The sequence below is a fragment of the Antechinus flavipes genome, chromosome 6 (assembly GCF_016432865.1).
Source record: "Antechinus flavipes isolate AdamAnt ecotype Samford, QLD, Australia chromosome 6, AdamAnt_v2, whole genome shotgun sequence".
NCBI lineage: Eukaryota > Metazoa > Chordata > Mammalia > Dasyuromorphia > Dasyuridae > Antechinus > Antechinus flavipes.
This window is the reverse complement of record NC_067403.1, coordinates 229925442-229952905: the sequence shown is the minus strand read 5'-3', so window position 1 is coordinate 229952905 and position 27464 is coordinate 229925442. Positions and strand designations below refer to the sequence as shown.

The 27464-nt window shown below is 40.2% G+C and overlaps 1 protein-coding gene and 1 pseudogene across 1 annotated transcript in view; one reads left to right on the top strand and one right to left on the bottom strand.

Moving 5' to 3' along the window:
* The window catches only part of TRIM44 (tripartite motif containing 44), a 175736-nt gene that overhangs the window by 117462 nt on the left and 30810 nt on the right, over positions 1 to 27464 (bottom strand). The window lies entirely within an intron of this gene.
* On the top strand, positions 6167 to 6579 carry LOC127540611 (60S ribosomal protein L27-like; annotated as a pseudogene).

Genomic DNA, 27464 nt, shown 5'->3' with positions numbered 1-27464 from the left:
TCACCACAAAGCTACTGAGAGTTAATGCTGCAAAATTACAAAGCTTGGCCCCAAGGAAGAGAAATGAGAAGACAGCTCCTCCCCCTGCCTTGTAAAAGTGAGGAGTCCTTGGGTGTGGAACACTGCATATCTTAAGAAATGTATTTGATGCTTTGGGTTTTTTCTTTCTCTGGTTTTCTCTTTTTCTTTAGCTTTTAAAAATATTCTTTGACGTGTTCAAATGGTGCTCTGAGAAGGAAAAGGGGAGGATATTTGGGGGAGGTTAAAAAATGAAAGATATTAACAAAATTTATTTTAAAAAACTGAATTAAAGATAGTCGAGTAGAGAAACTCTCCATTGACTTCTTCCAATATTCTGCTCTAAACAATTTTAAAATAATACTTTAAATCAGTTCTCAGAGGGGCAGAGCCAACAAAAAGCCAGAGTGAGACATCCTTTCATCTCAAGGCAATATAGGAGTTTGGAAAGAGAGATCTGTAAGAGTGGCTGACCTGGAGCCCAAATGCATGATAAGGTGGGATTTGATGGAAGTAGCCACAGCTTTGAGTGCTCTTGAGCCAGAGATGGCAAAACTGGACAGAAAAAGAGAATAGAGGACTCCTGTACTAGCACTGGATGCAATATCAGACACTGTTTGGCAGATCCATTGCCTATATTCCCCTTTGAGACAAAGTTCCAGGATGGAAAGGAACACTTTCTGTTAAGAAAAGCAATATCATTTTTGGATAACAAGAGTTCAGGAAGCCTGAAGAATAGTATCATGTGCAAGTTCATGAGGGAAAAGTGTCTGAGAAATGCTCTGAATAGAGCAGGGACCCTTAGGAGCAGTATTGGTTGCAATTCCAAGGGATCTGCGAAAGAAACACAGTGCAGACCAAAAGAGCAGTAACCACATCTCCCCCCAGATCACAATACCTTGAAAGCACTGAAAACTTTTAAACTACTAGAAAGTGGTCCTAAAAACAGCACTTTGGACAAAGCTTGAAGCTTGAGATAGTGCTACTTCTCCAAGAAGCCAGAAACAGTCAAAATTCATAAATAGAGTGGGAAAATGAACAAACAACAACAACAAAAGAAGCTGACCATAAAAAGCAACTATGGTGACATGGAAAATAAGATACATACTCAAGAGACATAGAACTCAAAACAACTACAAGCAAAACCTTAAAGCAAAATGTGGAATGGATACAAGTTTCAAAAGAATTCCCAGAAGACCTAAAAATAATATTATAAATCAACTATGAGTGATAGAAGAAAAACAGGCAAAGAAATAAGACAAATTATATTTTGTTTCCTTTCTCCTTTTTTTCCCTTTTTGATCTCATTTTTCTTGTGCAACATGATTATTGTGGAAATATGTATGGAAGAATTGCACGTGTTTAACATATATTGGATTACTTGCTGTCTAAGGGAAGAGTGGGAAAAAGGGAAGGAGAAAAAAATTTGGAAGACGAGATTTTACAAGAGTAAATGTTGAAAACTATGCATATATTTTGAAAATAAAAAGCTTTATATTTTTAAAAGAAATGAGAACAAAGGAAGAAAATTATGAAAAGACAATAAATAATTTGCTAAGAGACACAAAAAATACTGAAGAAAATTACATCATAAAAACATAATTGGCCAAATGCAAAAGGTTGTATAAAACTTCACTGAGAAAAATTACTCATTCAAAAAGCAGAATGAGCCAAATGGGGGAAAAAAAGACATAAAAGCACACTAAAGATAATTCTTTAAATCTTAATATTAGGCAATTAGAAGTTAATGATTCTATGAGACATCAAGAAAAAAATAAAGCAAACTCTTTTGAAGAGAAATAGAAGAAATGAAAAAATAGAAGAAAATGTAAAATGCCTTACTGGAAAAACAACTGACTGGGAAAATCAATCAAGAAGAGATAGTTTAAGAATTATTGGATTTCCTGAAAGCTATGATCAGAGAAAAAGCCCAGGCATTATATTTCAACAATAGTTTTCCTATTCTACTGTCTAAGAACAAGATGACAAACTAGAAATGAAAAGAATCTATCAATCACTACCTGAAAGAGATCTCAAATGAAACTTCCCAGGAATATTATAGCCAATTTCTAGAGTTCCCAAGGTCAAAGAGAAAGTACTTCAGAAAACCAGAAAGAAATCACTCAAAAACTGTGGAACCACAGTCAAGATCACACAAGATTTAGCAGCTACCTACTATGTTAATGGAGCGGAGTGTTTGGAATATGATATTCAAGAAAGCAAAAGAGCTGGAATTACAACCAAGAATAAACTACCCAGAAAAACTGAGTATACTCTTTCAAGGGGAAAAATGGATATTTAATGAAAAGAAAAATGTTGAGCATTACTGATGAGAAGAGCAGGGTGGGATATTTGACTTTCAAATGTAAGACTCAAGAGAAGCATAAAAAGGTAAACATGAAAAAGAAATCATAAGGGACTCAACAAGGTTAAACTGCTTACATTGGGAAGATGTTATATTTAATTTCTAAGCACTTTATTAGGGCAATTAGGAAAATTCTACATAGAAAGATGGTATAGGACTGAATAGATGATATAGAAATGATATAAAAATATAGCAAGAAAAAGGGGATGTCTGGAGAGAAAGGAAAGAGAGGAATTTTGAAGAAAATTTTCTCACATAAAAGAATCCTCAAAGGAAGAGCAGACAACACTTAAATACTCACATCTAAATTGATTCAAAGAAGAATATTGATATAGATATTTGTGTGTGTGTGCGTAGGTATATGTGTATACACATATACACACATACTCAATTGGTAACAGAAAAGTAGAAAGGAATGGGGATGAGTTGAAGGGAGATGGTAACATCACATGTAAAATCAATATCAAATTGTGCTTCTCAAAGAAAGGGAAAAGGTAAGAGGGAGGGAGAAATTTTAGAACTCAAATTGTTAAAAAAAAAAGTAACATTAAAAAAATTTTGCATGTCATTGGAGAATATTTTAAAAATAGAAATATATTAAAAATAGAAACAATTTGTAGAATCAGGAGTTGTTTTAAAAGGTAATGAGGTCCCCATTACTAAAGACTTTCACATGCTGGGTGACTGGGAATGATGTATAAGGAAATTCTCTGACAGTATGAATTAATCAATCCCAATTCTACAGATGCTAAAATTCTCTCCAGGTCTATACACAGAATTTACTTTCTGCTTCCCAAGTTTTTAGAAGCAGATAGTTTAATGAATATGAATAGAACATTAGACTTAGAAAGACCTGAGTTCCATTTCTGATTATTGAGGAGCAAAAAAACACAGAACCTTGTATGCTAGGTGTTTTACAAATATTCTTTCATTTAATCCTCACAATAACCTCGTGAGGTAGGGGCTATTATTATCCCCATTTTACAACTGATGAAAGTGAGATAGACACAGGTTAATGACTTGCCCAGGATCACACAACTAATGTGTCTGAGGCCACATTTGAACTCAGGTCTTCCTGACCCCAATTCTAGCACTTTGCCTACTGTACCCTACTTATTAGTTCTGTGATCTAAGAGGGTTATTTAACCATTCTGCCTCAGTTTCCCCATCTGTGAAATAGAACTACTAAGAGCATCTTAAAACAGGGTTGTTTGAAGAACAACCAAGATAATATTTGTAAAGTGTTCTCTCTATAGAAATGTTTTTTTTATTGTTGTTATTAACAATCACTATAAAACAGAAGCACAGAAAGTAGAAAAATTGGAGGGAAAGAGAGAGGAAGGAATAGGAAAAGAAAATTACCTATAAAGTCAGGCTGTTGGACTAGATGATTCCCAAGGTCTCTTTCACCATTAATTCTATATCCTAAGAAAACTAAGGGAGCAAGAAGGTGAATTTAATAAATTATTTTTAATGTTTCTTGTTTTTTAAACAAAATGGAGATTTGTCACATCATGGTATTTGTGTAACAACAAGATAAAAAAATCTTACCATGAAATAAGAACTCTTAACATATACTCCAAGCTCAAGCCATGCATGATCACTCCAAGCCTGACCCTCAGAAATCCATCCACCCAGGGCAGGTGACCTCCATAGTGAAGAAATGAGGGGCGAGAAAGTGTTAAGTGTTATTAATGTCCCTGCAAATTCCATATCAGATTGAGAACTGTGATTTGTGTTTATTTTTAAAAGGCCTTTTTATTTTTAGTGTGACAATTTCAGGGCTGTTATGTTTTATAGTGATGATTTATCAGAGGCTATATACCCTTGAAATAAATTAAACATCGTTTCTTAGTAAGGAAACGTCTCAACAGAGAGAATTTTAGCTTACAGAAGAACTTTTTTAAATGTCTCAAAAAAACCTTCTGACTCACATGAATTGATACTGACTGAAATAAATAGAACTGGAAAATCAATTTATATCATGGTATTACCTGCTGTAATATGATATATAATATAATTGATATGAGATGATGTGACATAACATGAAATGACATATGATCTATAATATGATATATGATATATTAGGTGATGCAGTATAATATAGGACATGACATAATATCATATATAAGGTAATATAAAAATTGTACATGACTAAAACTGAACAACTAAAATATAAGGCAATATAGCAACATAATATAATACGTAAATGATTTACAAAATGATAAACAAAGGAAAATAGCTGAAAGACTTAAGGACTTTGGTCAATTCAGAGACTAATAAAAATTTCGGAGGACAGATGATAAGGCAGGTCTGCTCCTTGTCAGAGAGATGGTGGAAGTAAGAGAAAAGAACATCAATAAACCATTTTTAAAAAATCTTTACAACTATTCACTATTCCAACTGATTAAAATTAGAAACGAAAATTTAAAAGGTAAAGGATAGACTATTTAACTAGACCACACACACACACACACACACACACACACACACACGAATTTAGTTAAACCAACATTATAATCTAGAAAGGTATGGACCAGTCAGACCAGAATCTATGAAGGAAGATGTATTATATGCTTTTTTAATACTCTATTTTGTACCTGCTAAGCCTAGATGACTATTTCAATAGGAAACACTTAAGAATGTCAGGAAAAGGAGAAAAGAGAATTGAAGGATGAGAAATTGGTGCTATTATACTCATGTATCTTCCTCCTGAGCCTGTTCTTTACTAAGAATAAAGGGATTTCAAAGCTAAGAGGGGCCTTGTGCTCCATCTGCTCCCATCCCTTCTTGAACGAGTCCTTCTACAATATACGAGAGGGGTCATCCAGTTGGTGACTGATGCTCTCTACTTCTGAAAGCAGCACATTTCACTTTGGAGCATCCCTTACTTTGGAGAAGCCCATACATATCTTTCTGAAACTTTATTGTTCCTGCATCTGCCCTCCTGGGAGGAGTATTACTCTAGATCTACTCTTTGTGGGACAGCTTTTCAAACACTTGACAATAAGAATCACATGTCTACTAAATCTTCTCTTGTCCAGGTTAAACACCCTCAATTCATAGAATCTGTGAATTAGAGAGCCTAGAGAAGCTATTTAATTCAACCCAGTTTATCAATATGAATTTATTAAGCTTTAAGTGCCATGGCACTGTAATAATAATAATAAAATGAATAAATAAATACATAGATATGTATAAAAAGGCAAAACAACTCCTGCCCTCAAAGAGTGTATGTTCTAATGGACATAATTGATATAACACATCTGATAAGTGGTCCTCCAGAATGTAATCAAAGCTTAGGAAGGAAGCACTCATAAGGAAGCCAATTTCACTTTTGGAAAATTAGATCAAAAAGAATTTGTCGGGAAGCATGCAGTCTTCCTTTTGGCTCCATTCTTTACTGACTGAAATACTTCATTTCAATCTCGGGTTTGGCTAGCTTGGAGCTGTTAAATCCAAGAAAGGAAGGAAAACTAGGCAATGAGATTTAACTCTTTGAGTGCAAATCCCGCTCTCCGGGGCTCGTTTGGAGGTAGGGAAGAAATGATGCTGGGTGGCAGGTATATTGATCAGAGGAAATTTGAGATTGAGATCTATTGGACTGGAGGATTTTAGGGTAGGAAGGAGGGATTATAATGGTCCAGAAGCACCAGAGGTTAAGCTTTCTATCTTCCTGGAAGATATTCCACTGTTTCTTAACTGGCTGAGGGATCTTGGCTAAGCCCTTTCATGTTTCTGAGACTCATGTGCAAAATGAAAAGAGGATTGCTTCGCATGGGAATGGGCAAGCTCATGAAACCCTTGGAAGTTAATGCTGGTTCTGGCCTGGTGGTACTCGGGGCACAAAGCTAGCATCCTGAAGAACATTGATGATGGGACCTTGGACAGATCCTATAGCCATACCTTGGTGGCAGGTGTTGACCACTACTCTGGCAAAACGACTGTAGAAGTGGGCAAAAAAGAAAATGGCCAAGAAATCTAAAACCAAGTCTTTCATGAAAGTATATAACATAACCACTTCATGTCCACTAGATGCTCTCTTCATATCCCATTGGACAAAACAGTTGTCAACAAGGATGTGTCTTGTGACCCTGAGCTAAAATGTAAGGAGGGAGGTGAAGGTCAAGTTTGAAGAAAGGTACAAGACAGGCAAAAAACAAGAGGTTCCAGGAGCTTTTTTTGAGCTTTTTTAGTTTTAGAACTACTCTGTTGGTCAATAAATAAAATCTTTATTAGAAATGAAATAAAAGGAATTGTCTCCCTTACATCAGACCTAATTTTGACTCTTTCCAATTTCCTTCCATTTTTTTAGTATAAATTAGTAAAAACAGCTTCCTGTGTTCTAATAGGAAGAGGTCAAAATGAACTGAAGCATAAAAGTGTTTCTGAATGTTATGAAATATTGACGTTTTATAAGAAATGATCAGCAGGATGATTTTAGAGAGGCCTGGGGAGACTTACAGGAGATCATTGTACATGGCAATAAGAAAGTTATACAATGATCAGTTCTGATGAGCGTGACTCTTTCCAACAATAAGATGATTCATATCAGTTCCAATGATCTTGTGATGAAGAGAGCCATCTACACCCAGAGAGAGGACTGTAGGAACCGAGGGTGGATCACAACATAGCATTTTCACTCTTTCTGTTGTTGTTTGCTTGCATTTTGTTTTCTTTCTCAGTTTGTTTTCCTTCCTGATCTTATTTTTCTTATGCAGCAAGATAAATTACTCATGCATATATTTTGTAAATAAAAAGCTTTAATAAAAAAAGAAAGATAAAAATAAACAGCATCAACAACCTCAAAAAAGTGTTTCTGAAATATTTTTTCATCAAGTTAGTAGGAAGATTCCAGGTGAGATAGGAAGATGAGGTAAGATTAAATTGGTTCTCTGGAAGGGACAATAAAGATCGCAATGGCTACATAGCTCCTTCCTGGTTTGATCACAGTTCTATAGTGTTAAAGAATTTCAGAGGCTATCTATTTCAATCATCTCATTTTACATGTTAGAAAACTGTGGGTACAGGAAAATATAGTGATTTGCCCAGAGTTAAGTTAAGTAGTTGACCACTACCATAAGGCCACGAAAAATGAATTAATTGAAATCTCCCATTGTTTGTTTGAAGGCAAGTGGGGCCACCCTACTTCATTCTACTATCCTGAAAGCCACTGCAAAGGCTTTTGGGAGATTCTGGCCTCTCTTGGGATCTATTCTTTTCTAAAGTCTCTAAGACTCTGAGGGCTACAGTATGGTAGCTGGGCCTATGTGCTTCCTTCCTCCAGCTCCCCTTCAAGTCCACTTACTTTGGATCATAGATTTAGATTTGAAATAAGTCTTACAGATAATAGTCTAGTCCCCTCATTTCCCAAATAAGGGAAACCAAGGCCCAGAAGGTGAAAAAGATCATATTATAAACTTCTGCATCAAATATAAGCTCTTTGAAAGCCCGAGCTGTTTCATTTTTGTCCTTAAGTCTCCAGCCCTAAAGCAGTGTCAGGGACACAGGAAAAACTTAATAAATATTTGTTGAATTTGAATGGAGATAAAACGAAAGAGGGAATGCACAATCTGGGGAAGGCAATTAGAGACTACCGAACTATACCACATAAGAACTGGGTGGAAGAAAGGATAACGGATTTAGAGTTCAAAGGGACCTTCTGATTTTTTACTGTAGTCAGTTCCTGGAACCAGCACCACCATATTGCTGCCAAGGGGATGCAGAAATTAGAATTGAGTCCAATCCCTTCATTTAACAGATGAGGAAACTGAGTCACAGAGAAACTAAGTGACTCCTTATGATCACAAAGATAGTGTCTGAGACAGAATTTGAACCCAGATATTCTTATCTAATACCCTAACTATGAACCTAAACCCTCTTTTCATTTTGCACATGAGTCTCAGAAACATGAAAGGGCTTAGCCAAGATCCCTCAGCCAGTTAAGAAACAGTGGAATATCTTCCAGGAAGATAGAAAGCTTAACCTCTGGTGCTTCTGGACCATTATAATCCCTCCTTCCTACCCTAAAATCCTCCAGTCCAATAGATCTCAATCTCAAATTTCCTCTGATCAATATACCTGCCACCCAGCATCATTTCTTCCCTACCTCCAAACGAGCCCCGGAGAGCGGGATTTGCACTCAAAGAGTTAAATCTCATTGCCTAGTTTTCCTTCCTTTCTTGGATTTAACAGCTCCAAGCTAGCCAAACCCGAGGGGCTCTCCAATGAGCACTTTAGACATCCATAATTAAGCACATAAAACCCTGAATTAAGAGCTTGCACTCCAGAACAGCACACCTCCCTCGCCCTGTGCTTCCTCTCTCTGGGCTAGGAGCCATTAACCCCCGGTTTCATTCCTGTTCCAGATCAGGCCGAGGCTACAATAGCTAACAGGACTACAAAGGCCTGGAAAGTCTCGGGTCTGGGGAGGAATCCGTCCAAGCCTGGCTCTTGGGGTGAATGAGAGGATGCAACGTGGGAGGAAAGCTGCGGCCCATCAGAAGTGCAAGCCGACCCTTCACTTCACAAAGCCCGATCCCAACGACCAGACATCGCTTTGGGACAACGGGCCCCCAAGATGAGCCAAAGGAGGGGCGGAAGGGGGAGCTGAAAGAATCCAGTTACAAAGGGGAGCCCCCTAAGCCCTCATTCTTGGCTCGGAGGAGCCGGCCACTGTTCAGAGAAAGAAGAGCCGTAAAGGGAATTTTTCTTTCAAGATATTTCAAGATGTCCTCACTCCCACAAGCAGGGGCCCCCAGCCTCGGCCCAGATTTTTCTCTAGGGATTGCAATGGCTCAGTCTCTAGAATCTTCCTATTCCACACAGTCAGATGGGTTTCCTGGAGAAAAGAATTTTCTTGATGACTGCACCAGGAGTTTCCTGGATTGGACAATCTGGCTTTGTACTCACCTGGTTAAGGGGGGGAAAAGCACCAAACCCTAATAACCAACCTCAGGAAACAGCTGTCTGGAAGCAGGTGGGGAACTCTCACTTTGACCCTGTCACCTACTTTCTGCAAAGTGTTTGAAAGATCCCTGTGCATCCAAATGTACAGGGCTGTTAGGCTCAGCTGTGGAATGGGGTTCAAAGGTCCCATCAGCTATTTGGGATTAAAATTGAGCCTTCCTCATGTTCTTCCATGGGCCCCAGCCAAGTTCCTTCACTTTTCACCAGCTCTCTCCCTACACCAGCTTGTGTTTGAATCAAAGCACCAAAGAATTTCTATCTCAGCTAAAACAGATGACTGAGACCCTCAACGACTTAGCCTGGGCTGCGGAGACCCCAGTTTTACTTTATGAAGTGCCTACATATGTTGTTTTTATTCAGTGCTTGCATGTGTTGTTTTTCTCATTGAGATGCTCAAGAGCAAAACCATGGTTTACATATTTGTATCTCCAAAGCTTATCACATAATACACACTTAACACGTGGTTTTTAATTGATTCAGTGTCCTGGATTCTGCCCCTGTATCCAGACTGATCAAATCAATCAATAAGCATTTGTTACAGACTTATTAATGTTAAGTTCCAGACTTACATTATACTATAAATGAAAAAATAGAAAGTCAGTCTTCCCTCAAGAAGCTTCCATTCTAATAGGGTCTGGGGGGAAGTATTCATAAAAAGGTACTGGCAAAGAGATCACGATGCTCATGAAGGGAACATGGTGGAGAAAGAAGAACGGAGGGTCAGAAGTGGAATGAAAAAGGGAATGAGACCAGCCTGGATTCTTTCCTTAACATGGAGGTTCCAGGAGGAACTGACCATTCAAAGGAAGCGGCCCCAGGGGCAGGTGATCTTCCAAGGGGAAGAGGCTGCTGGGGAAAGGTGCAGGAAGAAATCCAAAGAGTCACAAGGATGGAGAGGATGAAAGAAAGAATGTCCTCTGGGAATTAGTGAGGAAAAATGAGAAAAAGTGAAGAGGAAACCTTCCTTTCAAAATCAAGAAATCCGCTTCCTAGCTGTCTGACACTTGGCGTCTAGAAGACCTTATTTAGAATCTCACTTTTGATACTCACTACCGGTGTGGTTATGGGCAAGTCATTTATTTAATCTCTCAAGACCTCTATAAAATGATGAGTTGTTCTGAGGATCAAATGAGATAATACAGGCAAAGCCTTTTAAAAACCATAAAATGAAAAGCTCTTTCACTGATGATCCCAGGCTTCCCATGAAAGCAAACAACACAGAAATGCTATTTTTTTGGGTACCGGGTGTCCCTATCCTGACCAGGAGGAGGAGGTAGTAGACACTCACAAAACTTGGACCTGCTCCATTTTTAACATAATCCAGTTCCCCTATTCTTAGGCAGTCTGGAAGCCCCAATCACTTTGGTTCTAGATTTAGTGAGGACCCCTGACTGCATTGTGATAAGCATTGGAGATACAAATAAATAAAGTGAATCATTGTTTTGCTCTCAAGGATTTAATTGGAAAAGACAGCACATGTGACGTCTTCTGAAAAAGACTGAAGGACCATTAACTGACTATAACGTAGAGAGAATAAGATATGGTGGAGAGATGGATATGGAACTAGAAGACCTAGGTGTGAATCCCATGTGAACTTGAGCCTCAGTTTCCTCATCTGTAAAATGAGAGGGTTGGACCAGATCATCTTTGAAGTCCCTTTCAACTCCAGAACCATAATCTTCCAATGAGATGGTCACTGAGGTTCTTCCTATTTGGGAATTCTGTGATCTGTGAAAGGTTGTGAGTGGATATCCAGTCTCCAACATTAATTTCATTGATTTCGGTTCACATCCCTTCCAACCCCACCACAGTTCCCTGCCCAATCAGACTCCCCTTTTTGTGATAACAAAATGGTTTAGCTCTCACTTAACCATTCCCTTTATGGTCCTAAGGTAAAGTGATGGAGCAGTGAAGAAAGTCAAAATCCTTCTGCTCCTGCTGTTGACAAATTCAGTCTTCAGTTTTCCTTTTCTCTCTCTGATTTTCATTTTTCATTCAAGTAAGACATCTCACATCACCATCATCACAATATTAGTTAGCATTTTATCTTATTATCTCTATTATAATCTCTGTTATGCAAATAAAGAAACTGAGGCAGGATCACAGAAAGGTGTCAAGGGTTATTTGAGGCTGAATTTGAACTCAGGCCTTCCTCACTCCCGGTCTGTTGTTCCAACATCTCACCTGGCACACCTGTGGAGCTGTAGAAATAGAGGCTCTGAATTAGGAGGAGACCCAGAAATATGGTATTGAGAGGTTCTTAAAGAGTGGGCCAGACCTTATGTGGGGATTGCAAAATTATGATTTATTATCAGTAAATGTTTGATTTGTATAACTGTTTTATATACTTATATATCCAGGGTCACGTAGAAATTTATCAGATGAAAAAGGGTTGTGAGTGGAAAAAGTGTAAGAGAAAATAGATCTAGAGGAAGGCAACATGGACTTTAGTCCTATTCTTGCTGCTGTGTGATATTGGGTGAATCTCTCAATCCATCTGGGCATCTTTAAAAAGAAGAAGATTTAAAATAAAATAAAATAAAAAATAAATAAAAAGAAGAGGATTAAATAATCCCTGAAGTTCCTTTCAGCTCAAAATCCTGGGACCCCAATTTTCTGAAGCTCATGTTCCAGCAACTCTAACAAAGATATCAAACACCAGATGTACAAAGCTACGGGAGAGGCCTGGGGGAACCTAATGGGACCCAATTTAACTGTTGTTGTGGCAACACAATCTAAACGTAAGGAATCCTACTGAGCGTTAGTACTAGTGGAAGCAGTCTCACCAAGCTGTGGTCTCCCAGAGACAACCAGAGTATTTACAGCTGGAAAAGGACCTTGAAAACCATCCGTTTTTCAGAAGATGAAACTGAGGGCCAGGAAGGGAAACGTGGAACATGGCCAAGGTCCGCTAAGTTTCCAAGATTCTAGTAATGTGTCTCTTTCCACTTCATCCTGAGTTCTTAATGTTCTAGAGTCATCGATCCCCTTCTTCTGTATTTTTCTTTGACACTCCTTCCTCAGCATCGCCCCCTGAATTTGTCCAAATCTAGATCTCCTTCCCTTGGAAGTCATTTTACTCCAGGCTGAAACAATTTCTTCCTTTGGCACTAATTGTCCAAAGCCCCCACCACCACTAGGTCGTATTCTCTCATACTGTTCTTAACTGTTTCCACACACATGTGTCTGTTATTGATGTCTTTTATAGCCTCCCTAGAGCCTAGTACAGGCCCACGTGGTAGAAGAGAAAGGAGACTGGATCTAAGTCAGAATCCCTTCTTCTTTTGCTTATTCTCTGGGCAAGTTCTTTCAAGCTGAACTTGAACCCAGGCCCCCTGACTCTAAATCCAGTGCTCTGGGCTTTCGACTCTCTGGACCTCCTTCATATTCAGTATATGAGCCAAAAGCATTTATTAAGTGCCTTCTAATTTCAAGGCATGCTAAGTGCCAAGAATACAAATATAAGCCATAGGGAAAGACAGTCCTTAACTTCAAGGTGCTTACATTCTAATGGGGGAAAACAACAAATAAGGAGACTAGGAGCTGAGAGTCTAGGGGAAGAAGCAGCTGGCCTGTCTTCCTGTATCCCATTCCTTCATTGCTCATTACATGTAAGACCCTGGAAAAACCTGCCTTTCTTCCTTCTTTTCTTCCCTGTCTTCCTCCCTCCCTCCTTCCTTTCTTCTCTCCTTCTTTGCCTCCCTCCTTCCTCCTCCCCCCTCCTTCCTTCTTTTTTTCCTTCCTCCCTCCATTTCTTTTCTATTTTCCTTCTCTTCTCTCCTTTCTTCTCCCCTTTAATCATCCTCTTTACTTCTTTCCTTCCTTCTTTCCTTTTTTCCTTCCTTCCTTTCTTTCCTCATTCCCTCCCTCCTTCCTTCCTTCCTTTTCTGTATTCCTTGTCTCCTCTCTTCCCTCCTCTCCTTTAGTCATCCTTTCCTTCCTGTTCTCCTTCCTTTCCTCCCTACTCCCTCCTTCCCCCCTCCTTCCTTCCTTCCTTCTTTCATTTTTCCTTCCTTCATTCCTATCTTAGAGTTCATGGGCTAGATATCTTTCTTTTTATATATTTATATACGTATTTATTTAAAGCTTAAATACAAAATAAGAAAAAGTAAAATATAAAGAGATAAATAGAAAAAGAAAATAAAGCAAAATAAAACAAACAACAACAGAACACACATTGTCATGTGCCCAACAGAACATCAGGGAGGATTCAAAATATATAACAATAGATTTCTATTTCAAGAAAGTATATATAATAGACCACATTGTATTCCCAACTGTCCATCTTTTCTTTGCTTCCTTGTAAGTTTTCTTTTGTTCTCTGTTGTGTGCTTTTTACTTTAATCTTTCTTTTCCCTTTCCTTCCCTCCCCAACGCCTTCCACCAAGTAGGCTGCAGTAAAGCACAGATGTAGTTACATACACAGATACATATATATACATATACATACACACCCACACCTGCACACATACATGCACCTCCATACGTACACATATTTATATATACACACATATACACATACATGAATATTCACCTAAAACAATATTAATATGACTGACATAAGAGTAGATTTCTCTCTTGAATTAATCTTTTTTAAGTTTGACTTTGTCTGAAATCAGTGATTACTAGCTAGATTTTGTTTCCTAAGGACCTTGTCTTAAAGCCAAATCATTCTGGCTCTCACCCATTGGCTAACAAAAGGTCCCAGGTCAAGCCCACTCGGCCCCAGGTGAATTGTGCAGAGCAATTGTTGCTGTTTTGGCCAGAAACCCTTAGGTTTTTCCCCTCCTGATTGATTCCCTGTCCCCTCTTTGGTTTTTTGACTAAGTAAAAAAGGTAATTCTCTACCTCATTTCTTACAGCCTTAATCACTGAATGAATGTTGCCTCAGTCAAACCCAGACTTGTTGAAGACCTTAGCTTCAAAAGCCCAACGTCTCCCACTGAAGCCAGGGCCATCTTCAGTGATCCTGCTCTATATTTAGCCACTGGACCCAGATGAGTCTGGAGGGGAAAGTGAGGCAGGGAACCTTGCACAGCCCTCCCTCACTTCAATCTAATTCACTTGTGTGTCATCCATAGGGTGAATAAGGCACAGCAAAAGACCAGGTCCCTAGTACCTAGGTGTGCCATAGGGAAGGTGGTGCCTGGAAAGGGACTTTGTTGAATTTCTTCCATTGACAGGATTAGAGAGATGGCAACCCCCGAGGTTATTCCTTTCCTATAAGAGGTCCCACTTCCCTGCTTTGCCAGCTTGTTAAAGCTTAATATTAAAGCTTTTAGTCCCTTGACTGGAATATGGCTTGAACCTGTGAATTCTCCCTTGGCAAACTTTCCAACTTTGTGACTTTTTTAAAAGGTAAAAGTACTATCCTTTGATTCACATTCAATTTCCATCATTCTCTCTCTGGATATGGATGACACTTTCTATCATAAGTCTATTGGAATTGCCCCAAATCATATCACTGTTTAAAAGAATTGATCATCACAGGTTGATCATCCCATAATCTTGTTCTTACTATATACAATTTTTGCTCATTTTACTTAGCATCATTTCCCATAAGTCTCTCCAGGATTTTCTGAAATCATCCTCCTGATCGTTTCTTATACAATAATAATATTCTATAACATTCATATACCATAATTTATTCCACTATTCCCCAACTGATGGGCATCCACTCAGTTTCCAGTTTTTTGCTACTATGAAAAGGGCTGCCACAAATATTTCTGCACATCTGGGTCCTTTTCCCTCTTTTAGATCTCTTTGGGATACAAGCCCAGTAGGGACACTGCTGCATCAAAGAGTACTTCATGACTTCTTGAACCTCATCAGCAGGATCTGGGTTCAAATCCTGACTCTCATTCGTATTACTTTTAAGACCTTAGGTGAATCTCCAGTTTCTTAAATCTCAGTTTGCTCATCTGTGAGGCTGGACTAGATGGCCTCTGAAATGCATTCCATTTTTCACATTTTCTAGATAAGAAAATTGCAACTGAAGTCTGGAGAGATCAATCATCTTGCCCAAAGTCACCCAAGTGGTAACTGACAGAGCTGAGATTTGAACCTCAAGTTTGTGAGTCCGGTTCAGGCATCTTTTCCACAGTTAAATATCCCTCCCGAGACCACTCATTCAAGCCCTCAGCAGCCAGGACATTATTGCGTGACAACTTAATAGATAACGAGGTGACATGCTACTGAACTGAATTTACCAGACCAGTAATTTACAGGCTACAGTGGACTAACTTTCCATTGATTTGACAGTCAGGCTAGAGACGCCTCTTGGTTTTCAACCCCTAGGGTGACAATAAGGAACCACTGCTGCAAACTTAGAAGCATCACTGTGTCTGAGCAGCCTCGAAGACTCTCTGTGTGTTCCCTGAAATGAACTCTAGAAAGGAAGTGGAGAATGGCAGAAAGAGCAGCGGTCTTGAGTTGGGAAACCTGGGTTCAAATGTCGTCTCTGCCATTTATTTGCTCTTCTTGAGCTTTAGTTTTTTCATCTATAAAATGGAAATTACATTTTCATTTCTGCTGCACAAGGCTGTTACAGGAATAATTCTTTATATACTGAGTAAATAAAAGTCAATAAACTCACCAAGAATACTTGGAAGTCATAACAATAGAGAATATGGGCATTTGATTATAAATATCAAGGATGGGAAGAAGACCTGGACCTGAGATTCTACTGATAGAGGGAAATCCCAGGTGAGAAAACTCTCCCTCTTTATGCAGACGGCTGCTTTCTCTACAATTTACAGTCTTGGCAAATTCTGAGGGTTTGAAGCACTTGTCTAGGATCGGACGGATAATTTGTGTCAAAGGTGGGACATGGATGCTGCTCTTTCAGGGTCTGAGGCCAGCTTTCTACTCTGTACTAGGTAGCGTCTCTCATTAACATCCATGTAATAATAGCTGACTTGGATAACACCTTAAGGTTTGCAAAACTCTTTACACATGTGACTCCTCTCCTGACCTGTCCTTTCCTTTCCTTCCCTCTTCTCTGTCTGACGATGTCTGTCTGTCTGTCTCTTCTCTCTCTTTTCTCTGTCTCTACCTCTCTGTGCCTCCCTCCTTCCTTCTCTCTCTCTGTCTGACTCTGTCAACCTCTGTGTGTGTGTCTCTTTCTATGTATGTCTCTCTCTCTCTCCCTGTCTCTGTCTCTCTGGCTCTCTGTCTCTCCCTCTCTCTCTCTGTCTCTCTCTGTCTATCTCTGTCTCTCTGTCTTTGTCTCTCTCTCTCTCAGCTGTCTCTGTCTTTGTGTCTTTCTCCCTCTCTCTATCTCTGACTGTCTCTCTGTGTCTCTGTCTCTGTTTCTCTCTCTGTCTCTGTCTCTCTCTCTATTTCTGACTGCTTCTCTGTCTCTCATCTCTCTGTCTGTTCTCTCTCTCTCTCTCTCTCTCTCTCTCTCTCTCTCTCTCTCTCTGTGTGTGTGTGTCTCTCTCTCTGTCTATCTCTGTCTCTCTGTCTTTGTCTCTCTCTCAGCTGTCTCTGTCTTTGTGTCTCTCTCCCTCTCTCTATCTCTGACTGTCACTCTGTGTCTCTGTCTCTGTTTCTCTCTCTGTCTCTGTCTCTCTCTGACTGTCTCTCTGTCTCTCTCTCAGCTCTCTGTCTCTGCCTCTCTCTGTTTCTGTGCCTGTCTCTCTATCTCTGTCTCCGTCCTCCCTCCCTCTCCTACCTCAACATCAGCATTCTCTAAGACATGCTATTCTCCATATCCTCATCTATAAAAATGAGGATGCTGCTCTTTGTACTTCCTATCACTCAAGGTTACTGCAAAGCAAGAACTTGCAAAAGAAGACTTCCACAAATGGGAGCCATTGTTATTATTATTTATTGACCTTCTGTTGTGAGTCACGCCCTAGTGCCATTGAGAGCTGAGATCATTTAATTTTTGTTTTTCTATTCCTAGAATCCTGCCTTAGCCTGGCACTTAGTGGGGGCTTTAAGAAAAGCTAGCTGAACATGGAACCAGTTTCCCAACTTCCAAGCCTGGTGTTTGTTTGTTTGTTTTCCCCCAGGCATTGCTTAAGAGGAATAGCTGGTGTTTTGATTTTCAGCTTTCCTTCTCTCCAACCCCAACCTGCATCTGAAACTCTGCTTCTGCTGTAGAATTAATCAAGTAGGAAGTGGGTGGTGGAAAGTGACACTGAAAGTTTGAGGGGGCCCTAAGCTCAGAAACACCCTATTTTTAACTATTTTAGACTTGTACAGAGAAAGAAATTCTGTTTTTTTCCCTCCATTTAAGGTGAAATCAAATTAAAAACATGTCTTATCCCTTGCCCTGTTCAGCTCCTGCCAAGCGGATACATAGGCATGGAAAGTTTCAAGTCCCCAGACAGAGATTCTGGAGAAAGCTGGGTAATTTGGGATTAGATAGCACTTTTCCGAGCTTGAACTTCCTCACCAGCAGACACAATGGACAGACCACCATGCTTGGAATCAAGATCTAAGTTGCTGCCTGACCTCAAACATTCACTAGCTGTCACTTAACCTCTCTCTGCCTCAGTCTGAGAGTAGCATCCACCTCCCAGAGTTGGGAGGACCAAGTGAGATAATAACGGTGAAATACTTAGCACGGAACTTGGTACACAGTAGGTACTGTATCAATATTAGCTATTGTTATTAATTTTATTTTTGTAAATAATAATATTTAATTAAATATCAAATATTTAATAACAATATTTGTTAAGTGTTTATCACAGTGCCTGACACATAGTAGGCACTTTATAAATGCTTATTCCCTTTCCATACAGATGAGGCAAGTTCATACAATCTCATAGGATATAAGGGCTGAAAGAACCTTAAAGATGCTGTAATCCTTTTGGCTCTCTTTGAGACTAGCTCTTCCTATCTTGCCTAGGCTGAAAGGGCAGCTGTCACTCATAGGTTCAATCCGACTACTAACTGGCCCTGGAACTCTGACCTGCTCCATTTTTGATGAGCTGATATTTCTCTCCTTAGATGGCTCTTGGGCTTCATATTTGTATCAGACTTAGTTGACTTAGTTTATTGCAGTTCGGAGCTCTCAGTCTCAAGTGATCCATTATCCAGCCTCAGCCTCCTTTTTAAGTAGCAGAAATTCCCCTGCTTTACCACACTCAGCTAATCTATGAGTTCTTAGCAGGTGGACAGATTTCATAGGTTTGGAAATTGTTCTATTAATGATTTGATCACTGTATTTCAATAATAATCCTATGTATTTAAAAATAATCCCATATATTTATTTTATGCACTAAAAACTCTGAGAAGGGAAATTTAGGTTTTATAAGATTCTAGCAGTGAACTTGTGTAATCTAGTAGTGGTTTAATTAATGCTAGTTGACTAACTAGATTGCCAAAGATCTCTCTCTCTCTCTCTCTCTCTCTCTCTCTCTCTCTCTCTCTCTCTCTCTCTCTCTCTCTCTCTCTCTCTCTCTCTGTCTCTTTCTCTTTCTCTATCTCTTTCTCTCTCTCTCTCTCTCTTTCTCTCTCTCTCTCTCTTTCTCTCTCTCTCTCTGTCTCTGTCTCTCTCTCTCTCTCTCTCTCACACACACACACACACACATTTAGAAACCCTGTTCTAATCAAACTCCTGACATTTACATCTGAGGAAAACCAGAGCTAATTTGGATGACTTGCCCTAAACCTACAGATGATGAACAGAGGCAAGATTCCAGTCTTCAAATACATTCCCCCTTCCTTCACACTATGAATAAAAGTTTTATTGGCTCAGACAGTCCATGAGTCTCTGTAAGATTCACCTTCCAGCTGAACGATCCATGATCCAGAAAAATGCTGTAACAAAGTCATTTTACACCCCTTTCTAAGAGCAGAAGAGAAAGAACTAAGGATCCCAGAACTCTAATTCTCAAGGGGCAGATAATCACCAGAGTAGAAATTAAAAAGAGGCAAATTTAGGTTCTGGAACCAAAACCCGAAGTTTGAATCCTGGATTTGAGTAAATCTCTTTATCTCTGTGGGTCGAGGATCATAGATGTAGAGTTGAAAGATTTTAGAGACGTAGGACCATTCTTCTCATTTCACAGGTGAGGAAACTGAGGTAAAGTGACTTGCTCAAGCATCTAAGCAGAATTTGAACTCAGAACATCCTGATTCTAAGACCATGTATCCTATTCACTCCCAATGTCCACTTTCAGGGTGCTTATAAAAGGAGGTTGGAATAGGTAACCTCTAAATTGCCTCCTAGTTCTATGTCCCTAAGGGCTTCAGATAAAAGATGGGATGACCATTTTGGGAGAAAAGTTGGGAAGAAGATGAGTTGTTGAATTAGACATTATCTAAGTTCCCTGAGATAACACAATTGTAATAGATTCAGGGCAAGAAATGATCCTAGGATCATCTCATTTTACCCTTGAAGAAATTCCCCAAAGGGAAATGATTTGCCCAAAGCCACACAGATAGTGAGCAACCTTCTGCCTCCAAATCCTGACCATGTCACTCTTCTCCTCAATAAACTCCAAAGGCTCCCTATTGCTTCTTAAGATCAAATCTAAGTTCTTCCCTTTAGCTTTTAAAGCCCCTCACAACCTAGCCTCAAACAATTTTTGCAAGTCTCATTATTCCTGCCTTGCTGCCCTTTCCAGACTTGCTCTTCTTGCTCCATTTCCCTCCTCCATGTTTTTGTACTGATTGTCTCCCATGTTTAGATGTACTCCCTCCTCAATTCTGCCTCAGAGAGTCTGCTTTCTTTTAAATCCTGCTCATTACACCTTCCATATGGAGTCTTTCTCAAGCCCTCCCAGATACTGGGGGTGGGAAAAGGGGATATCATTTGTTTATATTTACTCATGTACATAATGTCTCTCCTGATAAAATATATTCCTTGAAGGTATTTTCATTTTCATTTTTTCTTTTTGTTTTCATCTGTCTTATAAATGTTTTCATTTTTGTTCTATCTTCTAAAATGCTGAGCACAGTGCCCACTACATATTATTAGGTGCTTAATAAATGCACACTGATTGATTGACTGAGTACTCTGACAATTCTGGGATGCATGACCTTCTGGGAATCTGGCTCCTTGCCGTTTAAGAAGTCCATTTTGAGTGGATGAAAGCAGGTTTCATGCACATGCCCCACAGGCACACAAGCCAGAAACGTGGAAGAGCTGTGAGCTCTCTGCTCTTCCAAGGAAATTAAGAGATGCTTACAAGGCTCCTCAATGACCGTAAGAACTCTTCAGGGGAGAACACTAGGCTGCACTCTGGAGAGCCTAGAACACTCTCTTCTGTGAATGTGCCCAGATAGGAAACCGTATCTAACGGCTTTGTCCAGAGGCTACAGGTGTCAGATGATGGCCAAGGATGTCTCTCATCCGTTGCAAATAAATGGACACAGGCTGTCAAGGAGTAGGCGTTTTCCTTTCCTGTCTGATGACATCTGACTTCAGCAAAACTTAGATCTTAAAACAATTCACTGAGACAAGAGTAAAAAGTGCAAAAAAAAAAAAAATCCCAGGAACTCCAGAGACTGAAATCTGCTCCTTATTCTCTGTCTCTTTCTTCCTTGACTCTGTTTCTCTTTGTCTCTCTATGTCTCATTCTCTGTTTTTCTGTCTTTCTCTTCTCTCTCCATTTGTCTTCTCTCTCCATTTGTCTTTTCTCTCCATTTTCTCCATTGACTCCTGATTTCTCTCTTCTCTCTGTCTCTGTTTCTCTCTTAACTCTCTGTCTCTGTCTCTCTGCTTTTCTCTGTTGGTCTCATCCTCCATCTTTCTCTTCTCTCTACATCTCTCTTTCCCTCTTTTTCTCCATTGATTCCTGATTTCTCTCTCTGTGTCTCTGTCTCTATCTTTGTGTCTCTCTCTCTGTCTCTGTCTCTCTCTCTCTCTCCCTAAATCTCCCGCCCCCTCTCTCTGTCCTTCTGTCTTTCTCTGGGTCCCTCTCTCACTGTATCTGTCTCTGTGTCTCTCTCTTTGTCTCTGTCTCTATGTCTTTCTATGTGTCCCTCTCTCTGTCTGTCTCTGTCTTTCTTACTCTGTCTGTGTCTCTTTCTCTGTCCCTCTCCTTCCCACACCCCCACCCAGCCTCTCTCAATTTCTGCCTCTCTTTTCATCCCTCCTTCCCCCTTCCTCCTAGGCAGCTGCTAAGCTTCAGTACCCCCCTCCTCCTTTTCTCTCTTGTTAACGTCTGTACTTTCCCTCCAGACCTTCCTAAATCACCGGAACAAATGGATAAGGCTAAGGTCCTGTTTGTTTCCAGCTGGACTATTTGGGGAAATTTGCAAATGTTCTCAGAGTTGTGATGACAGCATTCATTGCCCTGGAAACTCAGACCTCAGAATTTCCAAGCCAGAGACACTGCTGATCTCCAAATGTGTCTCCTCTTCTAGATACCTTCACTGTCTAAAAGGTTTTTGTTTTTCTCTAAAAATTATATCTTTATTTTGACATCACCATCCTCCACATCCTAGGCAGCTATCCCCTAAAACAAAAAAGGACAAAAAAATGGATAATAAAAAAAGCAAAACCAGCTAAGACAGCCTCCTTATGAGACAGTATATAAGGTGTTCCACACCTGTAGTCGCCCACCTCTTATCTCTTCTTTATGGCTATTCCAATTACCCAGAGGTCAGTTTTGATTTAGAGTTTTCTTTTAATATGTGAATAGCCAGCACCACCCCAGGTTGAAAGCTAGAAAGGCCCTGCTGGATGATGGTGTTTACCAAGGTTATCCAGAGTGGCAAAGATCTGGTGGGCACCGGGACCCGAGGTTTTTTCATCCTTAAACCAGTTTTCTTGGCAATTGGATACACCCTCCTTTTTACTTTCCTCAAGGGGAAGTAACAGCAAACGATTTTTTCCCAAGAACAAAGAAAACATGGGCTCTCCAGAACACTGGCTCTGTTTTGCTCTGGGAAAAGAAAAGAAGAAAAAAGCCCTGTAGGAATATTTTTCTCCTCCTGGGAGTTTAAGCAAATAGCAGATTCTCCTTCCTCAGAACTTCTTCAAATCTAAAAATGGGAACTGCGACTGATAATTCCACATAGCTGTTTGGGGCCTCGGGTCCAAGAAGATTTTTGTCAAATGATTCAAATGTTCTTTCTGGATCCATAGTATGTCTAGTGCACTGAATTCTGAATTCTGGATTCAAATCCTTGCTCAGATGCTTCCTGGCTGTGTCTCACTGGCCATCGACTTCACGTCTCCGAGACTCAGTCCCTCTTCTGTAAAATGAGGGGATTGGAATAATAGATATCCTTCCAAGGAACTTCTTACTCTAAGCCCATGACCTCATCGTGCTCTGCCGTGGGATGGGTGACATATAATCAATTAACAAACATTTATTAAGTACTTATCATTGGCAGGTACTATGTAAAGTCTAGGGGATGACATAGTCCCTGTCCTCAAGGGATTACATTCTAATAGGGATGTTTAGCACTTAGAGGGAAAGGAATTATGTCCTAGTTATCTCAGACATTATGATTGGGATGACACGTTCCCTTTCCAGGAGCAATGGTAGAGTTCACATTATAATAATAATATTTATATAATATAATATTTAATATATAGATAAATATAATATTATTTTAAAGGTGAAAAGGAGATAAAAAAGGAAGTGAGAAATACATGGGTGACATCAGCTAAGCCTTGGTATCCTAATGAATATGAAGAGCCAGTTGGAAGAAAACAGTGAACAAAGAATGGACCTGGAGTCAGGAAGAGTCAAGTTCATATCTAGCAGTGTGACCCTGGGCAAGCAACCATTTCTGCCTCAGTTTCCTCATCTGTAAAATGAAATAACAGCTCTTGCCTCCCAGGATTGTTGTGAGGATCAAATGAAATGACACAGGTAAAGTGTTTTACAACTCTCAAGTCACTATGTAAGTGTTCCAGTTCTACTGAGACTTGCCCTTGCTTAAGGATCCCAAAGTTGCTCTAACCACTAATCCATGATGCTTCTTAGGCAACTGAATCAGAAGCTGGTCCCTTTCAAGAAGGAAAGGGAGAAGATGAGAGTGGAGAGGTCATTCAGTGGTTATTATCACAATGATGTTTTCCATCTACAACTGGTATGGTATCTGCAAATAAAATGTCAAGTACCATCTCACCCTTAAGCTCATGGAGAGGCTAGGAGCTTGATGGCTTCTGGAGGTAGCCTGATCACCAGCTTTAGCAGAAGCATTCTGGGGCATTCCTCTGTCCAGGAGGAGGAAAGATGAGTATCACTATCTATTGATTTCATCCAGCCCTTTAAAATTCAGTAGCAGCCCTTCCTCCCTCCACCCATCTATCCATCCATCCATCCATCCATCTATCCATCATTTTTAATTTTTAATTAGTTTTTTTATTTTCAAAACATATGCATAGATAATTCCCAACATTCACTTTTGCAAAACCTTGTGTTCCATTTTTTTTCCTCCCTCCCTTCCTCCTACCCTCTCCCCTATATCCAATCCAATATAGGATAAACATGTGCAATCCTCCTATACAGATTTTCACAATTATCATGCTGCACAAGAAAAAATCAAAACAAAAAGAGGAGGAAATGAGAAAGAAAACAAAAATCAAGCAAACAACAACAACAAAATGAAAATACCATGTTGTGATCCACACTCAGTTTCCATAGTCCTCCCTCCGGGTGCAAATGTTTCATCATTTTTTAATTGACAGAAACAGAGAAAGTTGTTCTAGCCAGCAGGGGTAGAAGACCCTAACCATGATAAGAACATAGGTTAAGAATTAGAAAGAATCTTAAAGATCATCTTCTCCAAACCCCTCACTTTACAGGTGAGGAAACTGAGGCTGGAGGTGGACTAGGATAGAGATAGGATTTGAACCCAACTCCCGACTCTGAATCTTGCCTTCTGCCTCACAGATTTTTTAGAGCCCCAGGCAGGATTCCTACCTTGAGAGTTGGTTTTCTCCTTGACAGTAACTATAATTGCTTTGCCCACATCGATTTCCTGTGGATATTGGGGATATGGGGCTCAAAACTGCAGGCTCCTAAGATAGATACACAGACCCCACGCTACTTAACTAAACAGCAGCTCCAGGGCAAGGGGGCTGCAGGCTCGGCCCGAATTATCTGGATGTCATTAGCACTCTCAGGGGGCTCCAATGCCCCTTTTAAACCTGCAATCTTAGAAGCATCCCTTATCTTTGGAAGTGTTAATTGATCAAGATACAGAAGAAGGTTATTTATAACTGTGAGTTGATTCTCTCAGAGAGCCTGTGAATGTCTCCAGAGCTGGGGATGAGGGGAGCCTCGGGGGAAGCTACCCCTCACATCCTCCCCTTAGGCTACAGCCCCTGGGAGCCCCACGGAAAGACTCCCACACTTCCAAGGGAGATGAGGAAGTTGTGGCCTGTCAGAGAGTGAGCTAGGATCCCTGACAGTTAATCTGTGGGTGCCAAAGGAAATCGGGGAGAAGTCTAGTCACCACTGACACTTGAGGGAAAGTGTCAAAAAAAATGATTCCTCAGGCAGAAGTCTCACTGAAAAAAGGCATGATTGGAGCCTGGCAGCTGTCATACTGTCCCAGCCTTGCCGGGGTTCAAGGGTTAACTCTTAGTGCTCCACGAGACTTCATTTGGGAAGTTGAAGAACAGAAAGAACAAATGAAAATAACAACCCCAGAGGATACTCAGTACAATATCGTAAATGGGGGTGCAAGAAGGGAGAGGAAGAGATCCAGAGTAGACATGGGGAATTATTCCCCAAAGGGCAATATAGAGCCCTGGAGGTCTTGGAGATATAACTGATTTGGGTATCTCCCAGACAAGGAACTGGGCTATGGTGGGAGACAGAGGAAACCCAATAGAGATAGTCCAATGATGGCTGCCATTCTCCTCAGGGCCAAATCTTTCTTGGAGCTTCCCTCTGACGACCCCTGTGATGATCAGTGAAGGACATTGAGATTTCAAAAAGCAGATTCTGGACACGGGAAGGCGTGTGCCCCCAAATGTTGGCACCTGGGACAGAGCCCCAGTTGTCCCGCTTTGCCTTAGTTGCGGCACTGAACATGACCTCCTAATGGGGGTTCCTTTGGAGTTCACCTAAGTTCTCTGAGACTCTGCTAATATACAGAATAAGAGGGGTTCCATCAGATAGTTCTAAAAAGGTCTCTTCCATTCCCTGATTCATCTACTCAGGTTACATGAAAGCACTGTGTATGTGTGAGAGAAAGATGCATAGAGACATAAACAGAGAGAAACAGACAGAAATACAAACATATACACAAAGAGACAGAGAGAAAGACGGACAGACAGAGAGAGAGAGAGAGAGAGAGAGAGAGAGAGAGAGAGAATTACCAAGTTTGGGAAATAATCTAGCATCTGTCCTATCTATAAGCGGGTTCCATTTTGTAAGGGAAGATAGAATTGTCTCATTCTGGTCCTTGTCTCTGAAGAGCTTAGGGCAATACTAGACACTCAATGTACTGTTTTTGTATTAAGGAAGCAGGAAAATGGGAAGTTCTCCAAGGCTGGAGTTAAGGAGTCAGGTTTAAATCCCGACTCTGTCACTAATGAATTGTGGGACATTGAGCACATTGCTTCCCCTTTCCGAACCTATTTCCCTATCTGAAAAATGAGGAGGTAGCAGCAGATGGATTCTGAGGTCCCTTCTAGCTCCGCCAATGATTCAAGGGTTTTAAATAAATATGGGTGACCAGACCCACATTCTGCCTACTTCAAAAACAAAACAAACCCGCCCCCACTACTCTCCAACCTTCTGCTGAGAAAATCTGCTTTTGACATTAATCTGGGGGCAGGTATAACTTCCTGGGTTCGATGACCATTTTAGTGGGTGACAGACAAGCCCTCGGGGACTCTTGATGTCTGAAATGAATTTTAGAGGAAGGGAAGAAAAGATATGGACTCCCTTCTCCATCCCCACTAGAATGGTCTCTAAGGACTTGAATGGTCTTGGAGATTCTGGGTAGCACCCAGCCCGAGGCTAGTTTTTACTCAGTTTCTTAGTTTGGTGCTCTCTTCTCCCGAGATGTGATTAGATATTCACTGCTGGGATTTCTATCTCTTGGGAACCAGGATGAAAGTCTGAGAACTGGCTATTTTCTTGACCCACCCAAGATAGCTCTAGGCAGTGCTGCCTTGATTCTTTTCTTCTGTTGCTCAAGGAGAAAAAGGTTTTCAATCTCTGCTTCCCTTTAACACAGAAACCCCAGCTTGATGTTACCATGGGTCCCCCAAGGGTTCCACAGCCAACTGCTGAGCAAACAGCAGGATGCTGGCAAAGGGGATTCAAATAAGGTTTCGTTTATAATCACCCCCCCCCCCCAATTTGTGAATTCCAAATCTAAGAGTTGACAAAAGAGACTGATTAGCCCTGAGTGAGAGCAGAGGACCTGGGCTCTGTTCCATGCCTCAAAGATTAGCTATTAAAAGTAATTGTAATGCTCTTTTGCAATCATAAAATGTTATATAAATGCTAAATAAAAATAATAAAATAAGTAACGAGAGGAAACTCGGAGTTCTATTGAATTCATTTCACGTTGTTAAGCAATATTTTGTTTTGTACTCTGGTAAGAGCCACCTCTCTATAAGGGTTGGGAATTAAGAGAAAGGAACTCTGACTCTTTATACAGGCTTGGGTTGGCCAGCTCAGCTTTTATTATTGTTCTGTTATTGCCCTGAATAATCATCAGGCCGTCTTTTTCTATTGGGTTTTAGAGATAATGTAGAAAGAGCCTTTGGATAATTCAGGAATTATGAATCCCATTACACAGATAAAGAAAATTGAGGCTCATTGGGGGAAAGGAATCTTATCGCTTTCTTGGCTTTTTTCTTCATCTGGTTTAAATCCCATTTCATTCAAGGAAACCTTTCTGGATCCTCCTCACGTTCCTCTTCAAAAGGCCATCTATCGACTCAGTGTATATCTTTAATTCCCCGCTATTTTTATCTTTTGCATGGTCCCTCTAGAATATAAGTTTCTCGAGGACAGGACCTGTTTGGGGCGTCCTTTGTATTTAGTACACTTAAATGTTTCTGGACTGACTTGTACAATCAAACTAGTTCAGCATGTGAAGAGAAAGACCCGGTTCCAGTTCTCCATCAATGAATTCTAGATTTGGAGCCAGAAGGAGACTCCAAAGCTACCTAATCCAAACCCATTTCATAGATGTGGAAACTCAGGGTCAGAGAGGATGAGTT